The following is an 8,390-nucleotide window of genomic DNA, read 5'->3' on the forward strand; positions in this document are numbered from 1 at the left end:
CCCCCCCACCTCTTTCATCTCACACATCTGGATGGAGACCCCCCCTTCCACATCTGGAGGGAAGTCCGCGCCGCCAGGCCCCGCGTTCTTCCCTCCCCGCGCAGAGGCCGCCCCCTCCTCCTCCCGGGGCCACCCCCGCCCTCCAGTCCCGACCTCCACCAGAGGCCACCCCCCCGCCCCACCTCACCTCAGCGGAGCCGCGGCCGATGCCGCCGCCGCCGCCGCACGGCCGCCAGCCTCCGTCCCGCGCATGTCCGTCCCGGCTGGCTCAGCGCCGCGGACAGAGGGGCCGGGACATTGCGCAAGCGCAGACGTTGCTACCCCAACCAAAAGACAAGTCCCCGTCGATTGTAGACTTCTGAGCGCCGGCGCCGCCGAGCGGCATATATAGCGAGGAGGCGGGGGAGAGGGGAGGGGGGCGGTGCCGTGACGTCCTAGCGTAGCCGGGCTCCTCCTCCCTCCCCCACCGCCGCCGGAGCTGCGGCTTAAAGCGGCGATGCCGCGGGGGCCCGCGCTGCGGTGGGGTCGGCGCATGTGCGCCTTTGTTTCCCGGCTGCTGCTCCTGCTGTTGCTGCTGTAGCGGCTCCTCTAGCGGCTCCTGTAGCGGCTGTGGCCGGCGCGCGAGCTCTTCGCCCTGCCTTCCTGGGAGGATAGAGTAACGAAGGGCACTTCCCATGCCTCCCTGGCCCGGGGAAGCCCCAGCCCCCGAGTTTTCCACGGAAACATCCCATGGAATTTCCCTCCATTGCCCGCACCTCCCGTTGTCAAGGTGGTGGTTGTTTTGGGGAAGCCACGGGCCGCCTCCGAAATGGGGAGGAGATAGAGGACCGCCAGAACTCAGAAGAGCAGCCCTCGGAGTTCTCTGCAGACTCGGGGCCCAGATGCAATCCCTTGACCTGGTCATCATGCCCTGTCCTTGCTCAAGAACCTGCTCTAGCTCCCTATCCTCACCTAGGATAAAACACGATCATCCCCATCTGACTCCAGTCTACTTCGTGCATCATTGTGATACCTCAGTCACTTCCCTACCAGGAGAGTGGCCTGCTGGGTGTTACCCCTCAGTTAGGGGCATAGCTTTAGAACTGGAAAGGTCTTTACCTTAGATCAACCAGTCGACATTTATTAAGCTCCTACTATGTGCCAGGCATTGTGCCAATTGCTGGGAATCAAAAAGAGGCAAAAGACAACCCTTGCCCTCGGTGACGTTACAATCTAATAAGGGGATGCAACATGCAAACAAATATTGTATACAAGATGAATAGGAAATCATTAAAAACTAAAGAATTAAGATGGATTGGGTAAGGCTTCCTGTAGAAGGTGGAATTGACTTGGGATTTAAAGAAAGCCTGGGAGGTCAATGGTCTGAGTAAAAGAAATGATCGTGGGCATGGCAGACAGTCAGAGAGAGATGGAGGGTCTTGTTTGTGGGACAGCCAGGAGGCCAGTGTCACTGGATGGAAGAATCTGAGCAGACCAGTCCCCTCCCCCTTTACAGATAAGGAAACTGAGGCCCAGAGAGATAAATGATTTACCCAGGATCACATTGTGATTTCTGGAGGCAAGATTTGAACCCCAACCTTCCTGACTCCTCGGTGTCTGGAGCCCTCTACCACCCCACCAGGTGCTCTGCCACCAACCTCTTGTCTTTGAAGGAGCTGTGTCCTATGTTGGGAATGTTCTCCCTTCTCATCTCTGCTTCTTGTATGACCCAGTTCATGTCGAGACCTGGCTGGGATATGGTTTCCTAGAGGATACCTCCCCTGATCCCTGTAACCTGCTTCCCACCCCTTCTTGGTCCTCCAGTTACTTTGTCTGTGTTACTGTATATCTCTTACCCCACAGTGTTAAGCTTCTTGAGTTGAAGAATTATTTTTTTGTTTTTATTTTTTTATTTTATTCATCAAACAGCTGCTGAATTGATGCTTGTAGTCTTGAATTAAATTGCTCCTTGGCCTGTGGGCCAAGAACTTGGAGAAGTTCTTCAGTCCTACAGACGTTCTTAGGGGCAGTGTTCCTCATGGGTCAGGCTAAATAAGGCAAGGGCACCTACTTCCCAATTTTCCTGACTCTCAGTCACCAGTTACCAAGAAAAGACTCCGCTCAATAGGAGTTCTGGTCCTTCCAGATGTGGTGGAGGCAGAAGGAAGTGGTGAGTGGGAGAAGATCCCACCCACCCAACAAATGCCCTTCCTCGAGGTTTCCAGCTCAGCTGAACCTCAGCCCTTGTGGAAAGCCTGTGGTACACTCACTCAGATGATATTCATGGAGTGATAGAGATGTTTGGATCTTTACTGAAGAGGAAGAAAACCTATCAATTTTTGAATTCAGAAAAAAACACTCATTAAGCACCCACTAAAGGGGTTACAAAGTTTGTTTATTTTTTTTCCTTTAAGAGTCTCTGTCCTCAAGAAGCTTCCATTTGACTGAGGAATGGACTCTAAGTGACTCACACAGGTAGTTAAACAGTTTCAAACAGGGGCTTAGAGTTCAACAGCTCTGGACTTGGAGTCCATAGAGTTCCAATACAGAAGATTGGTAAGGCTAGGCATTTGGGGTTAAGTGACTTGCCCAGGGTCACACAGCTAAGGAAGTATCTGAGAGGTCAGATTTGAACCTACAACCTCCCCTCTGCAGGCCTGGCTCTCTATTTACTGAGCCACCCACCTGCCTGATGTTCACCAGCATTTGCGATTCATATAACCATGAGCAAAGTACTTAATCTTAGATTCCTCATTAATCAATCAATCACCAGGCATTAAAAAAAATCACCTACTATGGGGGGGGGGGCAGCTCAGTGGATTGAAATCCAGGCCTAAAGATGGGAGGTCCTGGGTTCAAATTTCACCTCACACACTTCCCAGCTGTGTGACTCTAGGCAAGTCACTTCACCCAGTTTGCCTCAATTTCCTCATCTGTCAAATGAGCTGGAGAAGGAGTATCTTTGCTAAGAAAACTTCAAATGGGATCAGGAAGAGTTAGAAAAGAGTGAACAACAACAAACCTCTCAGGGTTATTGTGAGGATAAAATAAGAAGACTTTTAAAAATATATATATAAACATAACAAATAACATAGTAACAATATATAATACATATTAAGCAGTCAATCAATACCTATTCACTGCTAAACTCTGGGGATACAAAGAAAATCAAGAGTCCTTTGCCTTCAAGGAGCTTACAATCTAATGCAGGAGACTATATAATAGGCAAGCTATAGACAGGATGAACTGCGAATAATCAACAGAGCAAAGGGGAAGATGGAATTTTTGCTGGGACTTGAAGCCAAGAGACCGAGATGAATAGGGAGAGCATTCCAGGTAAGGGGTGGGGGGTAGAGGGACTGGCCAGGGACTCTGCCAGGAACCAAGAGGAGTGTGGAGGTGATGCAAGCGATGCAAGCCCATGTTGGGTTACATTCTCTCTGTCCTCTGGTGACGCAACCAAAGCTTATTGTTTAACAATAAAATAAATAACACACATGATAACAAATGAAGAGTGAGGTGGGCGGGGAAGGAAAGCAAATAGACGAAATCCCCTTCAGTTCTGAGTTGATCAGATTCTCTGAAAAATCTAAGAACAGCGTGCTGATCTTTGTGGATCCAAGGCCTTAGAGAACCTACTGCCTTGGCCTGAATAATGCCCAGAACAGGTAGACACGGTCAGCTAGGTGGCACAGTGTTAGTCCTGGAGGCAGGAAGGCTCATCTTCCTGAGTTCAAATCCAGTCTCAGATACTTCCTAGCTGTGAGACCCTGGGCAGGTCATTTAATCCTGCTTGACTCAGTTTCCTCATCTGTCAAGTGAACATTTTCCTCATCTGTCAAGGAAATGGAAAACCACTCCAGTGTCTTTGCCATGAAAATCCCAAATGGGGTCAGGAAGAGCTGGACGTGACTGAAAAATGCCTAAATTTAATTAAATTGAGCATTTAGCATGACAATTTCTTCTTGTTCGATATAAAGAATAAAAATCTGCTGAGATTATCGGATGATGTATTAACTTTTTATTCTATAAGATCACTGGACACTTCCCCGAAATGTATTACTAACTCTTAGGGTTTAAAATTTAATTAACTAATATTCCTGGCCCTTCGGCTAAACATTAGACCTTCTCTGGATCACATAGCATCATTCTGTAGGACTGGAACTCAGGTCTTCCTGGCTTCAAGACCAGCAGGTCTCTCCACTCTTTACTTCTATACAGATCAATTTAGCAAATATTTTTTAAGCACCTATTGTGTTCCAGGAACTGTTCGGCTTTCTGGGAATGTGAGGACATAAGAGAAAATAGCCCTGCCCTCTGGGAGTTTGCATTTTGGCTTGGGTGGGGGAGATTCAACAAATACACAAAAAAGGGAATACCAAGTAATTTAGAGAGGAAGACAACTCTACCAACTAGAAGGAATCAAGGAAGGAAATTCCGGAAGTTGAATTGCAAGAAGTTCTGAGGACCCAGAGACAAAAATCAAACAATCCCTGCCTTCAGGGATTTAGAAAGTGATCAGCAACAACGAATTTCCCAGAACCCCAGCTGGAAACCAGCATGAATGAGCCAGTTTACGGCTTTAAAAAAAAAAATCTAGATTGGTTAATAAGTGAATATTTTAATCACTTAAATTAATTAACTTAATAATTTAACAAATCAAAGTATTAAAAGTAAAATTTAATAGCATACTAATTACATAAAATAATAAATACTATAATTAATTTAATGGTATATTAATAGGTAATAATGCTATTGATAATTGAATACTTAATTAATAGTATACTTCATGAGTGAATATTAATAAGTTAAATATAGTCCTAAAGAAAAATGGAATATTTGGGATTTGCCTTTTCGCTATCATTTATTCATCACATCCCTGTTCCTTTCTGCCCCTGCCAATCATTTTTTTAGCCCCTGCAGTTGTCCCTGAGGACACTCCTTTCTATTAGTCAAAACAAGTAAGATAATATTTATAAAAACACTTAGCCTAGTGCCTGGCACATAGTAGGGATCCTATTGGCATTGTAAATTTAGAATCTTCTAGAGGGACCTCAGAAATCACCCAGTTTTTTACAGAAGTGGAAACTGAGGCCCAGAGAGATAAAGTTCAAAGTCAATTCAATAAACATTTATTAAGGACTTATTGTGTACCAGACATTGGAAAAAGGCAGAGGAAAAGGGGAAAAGACAACCTCACCCTCAAGGAATTTACATTCTAATGGGAGAAACATGCAAATAGATATAAAGCAAGCCAGATACAGGATAAATAGGAAATAATTAACAGAGGAAGGCACTAGAATTAAGAAAGAAGATGGGGAAGGCTTTCTGTGGAAAGGTGGAATTTTAGTTGGGACTTAAAGAAAGCCAGGGAGGCCATTCCTTTGAGTGGCAGGAGGGAGAGCAGTTCCAAGCATGGTGGACAACTAGAGAGAATGTTCAGGGCATAGAGATGAGAGATCTTGTTCATTGAAGGGCAGAAGGCCAGTGATATGGATCTAAGAGGCTGTGATGGGGAGTAAGGGGGGAGAAACCTGGAAAGGTAGGACTGGGTTAAGCTATGAAGGGCTGGTAAGGGTCAGTGCTGAGATTTTAGAGGGCTTTGGGAGGTCAGAAGCTAAGCAATCTGTCCAGGCTCTCCTAGCCAATATGGGGTAGAATCAGAGCCTGGAACACGAGCCTATTCTTGACTTGACTTGAAAAAAAATGAATGGCACCGCTAGCTAGCTCCTAGTTATTTCCTTACCAAATAACTCGAAATGATGACCGAAGCGCCATCCAATTCCTGCCTCCTCTTCCATTAAAAACAACAACAAAAACATTCCATGAATAGCTTTTGTCTTCCACTCTTACTGTATACCCATATGCTGTTCTCAATGGACAAAAAAGGGATCTGATTCAGGACCTGCCAGAGGACACCTTTTCAGCCCATACAAGTATATCTTTTACTGAATGGGGACATAGAGGAAGCCTCAAGTTTCAGCAGGAAATTTGAGCTATTCCAAGTGTCTGCAATGCTGTTGTAACTTGTGATTTGGCCTCATTGGCAGGATTTGATTCTCCCCTATTCACAACACAATGATAATCACCGGAGCAACCTTCAAACACACCCCTTCTTTACAGAAAGAAGATTGACGGGATATGTGCCTCACATCCAGTTGGAGGTTGCCCTGTCTTGGGAAGCCACTGAAAATCCAGATGAAAATTACAGGAGGGAGCAGAACCTCACGTAATGAACTTGATGTTTTCCCCTCAGCCAATTCTAACAGGCAAAAACACAAAACAACAACAAAAAACAAACTGAATCATGGGAAAATATTTTAAAAATAAAAATATATCAGTTTAAAAAACAACAACAACCAAAAAACAAACAAAAAAAACCAGGAAACTGGATCATCCATTCTGGTTTCAAGATAGGGTTCTGGGAAATTCACTATTGCTGATAGCTTCCTGAATTTCACCTTTCATGGATTGATAGAACTGGAAAAGGCCTTAGGAGCCTTCTAACCTCCTTATTTTACAAATGACAGGACTAAGGCCCAAAGGTGATAAGGCTTTTGCCTAAGGACCCAGGGATTAAATAGGTAAGGTAGAAGAGTCAATTTTCTTTCTAAAAGGAATCCTAGAAGTCCTTAGGAATCCAGTTATCCTCATTTTATGAGTCCTAGGAATTATAGAGCTAGAGTTAGAAGATCTAGTCAAACTCTCTTATTTTAACAGATGAGGAAACTGAGACCCAAAGAGGACTAAATTGCATAAGGGATTGTTAGGTGTTAACAGCTGGACTTGGAATCAGGATGACCTGCGTTTAAATCTGATCTCAGATTCTTATTAGTTGTGTACTCCTGGGCAAGTCACTTCTACCCTGTTTCAGTTTCCTCGTCTATAAAATAGGGATAATAATAGTATCTATCTTAAAGGACTGTTGTGAGACTCAAATAAGATAATATTTGTGCAGAGTGTGGCTCGTGCAAATACATGTTCCCTTTCTTTCACCGAAAGTCTCATAACTATCAAATTCAGAGGCAAGATTGGAACCAGGTCCTTAGACTACAGAGTCAATGCTCTTCCTATGGTATTGCTCTTTTATTTTTATTACTTGATTTATTTAGAATATTTTTCCATGGTTCCATGATTCATGTTCCCCCCTCCCCCTCTTCCCTCCCCTCTCCCAGATCTAACAAGCAGATCCATTGGGTTATACATGTATCATTGTTCAAAACCTACTTCCATATTATTCATATTTGCAATAGAGGGATCATTTAAAGCCGAAACTCTAATCATATCCCTATCACACTATGGGATCGATCCTATGTTTTTCTTCTGCCTTTCTGCTCCCACAGTTCTTCCTCTGGATGTGGATAGCATTCTCTCTCCTAAGTCCCTCGGGATTGTCCCGTGGCATTGCTCTTTAAATGATGGTATCATCGGTCTTGGCAAATGACCAGGTAGGTAGATAATATATTCGAGTTGTCATCTGACAAGGTTCCTGTGGGAGAAGGCTTATTCTGTACATTTCTTTGATCTAATACTGTGCTAGTACTCAATTCTGTAGGGTATCTTGGGGATGCGCTCCTAAGGAAAATACTTCACTTGAAGTATCCCTACAGTAGCATCTTCTAGATGGAAATCTCTGGTCCTATTATGTTTACTATCCAAGTACCAATGGACTTTAGGGAGGTTCCTTCCTCACTTTAGCAGTTTAGAACAAAAACTATTCAGGAATAAAGAGGAAGAGGCCAGGCTGGAAGTTTGGGGGAAATGCTCTCATTTTTCAATTTCTGATTTGCTTCAGGTCTAAAAAAAAAAAAAAGGGTTAAAATCATATTTAAAAAACAATTTTTTTTGTTGTTGTTGCACTCTGCCTGGAGGTCTGTTTCTCAGACAAAAACAATATTAGCTTAAGTTTTTTTTTTCCCCTTATCTGAAGACAGAAAACTAAAAATAGCTTCTAAAATGCTTAATTTACATGATAATGGACCAGATTTCCACTTCTGCCCTTACCCTACTTTCTGAAGCCTCTTTGAAATCCAAAGAATCAGTCTAAGAGAGGCTGCCCTTGGAATCAGGACAGAGATGAGAATGTAGCCCAGACACTTGGCAAATAGAAGGCCTCTTTTCTGAGAGACATTGAATCTCCTTTGTTTTCTTTTCCAAACTAGCTCCATGGGTCTTTATCGTAAATAAAAAATATTCATAACTCGGGCCTTCCAAATGTATCACTTTACATTCATGGAAAGGCTGCACGAGGGCACGGAACACTTAGTTTTACACACTCTACAGGGTTGTAGAGAGCCATAACTTAATTCAACAAATAGTTGTCGATGTGCAACATTGTCTGGAGTTCTTGCCAATGAGCGAGACACGGTTTGTGATCTCGAGAAGTTTACTGTATCCTGGAAGAGGGTAAG

General features: G+C 44.0%; 1 protein-coding gene across 1 annotated transcript in view; it reads right to left on the reverse strand.

The window, feature by feature from the left end:
• Nucleotides 1-338, reverse strand: part of ERRFI1 (ERBB receptor feedback inhibitor 1) — a 22,696-nt gene extending 22,358 nt beyond the window's left edge. Inside the window, exon 1 of the mRNA XM_044667677.1 lies at nucleotides 188-338. The gene's annotated coding sequence lies outside the window, so the exon portion shown is untranslated. The remainder of the gene's footprint in view (nucleotides 1-187) is intronic.
• Between the last annotated feature and the right edge of the window lie 8,052 nt (nucleotides 339-8,390).

The sequence above is a fragment of the Gracilinanus agilis genome, chromosome 3, assembly GCF_016433145.1.
Source record: "Gracilinanus agilis isolate LMUSP501 chromosome 3, AgileGrace, whole genome shotgun sequence".
Lineage (NCBI taxonomy): Eukaryota > Metazoa > Chordata > Mammalia > Didelphimorphia > Didelphidae > Gracilinanus > Gracilinanus agilis.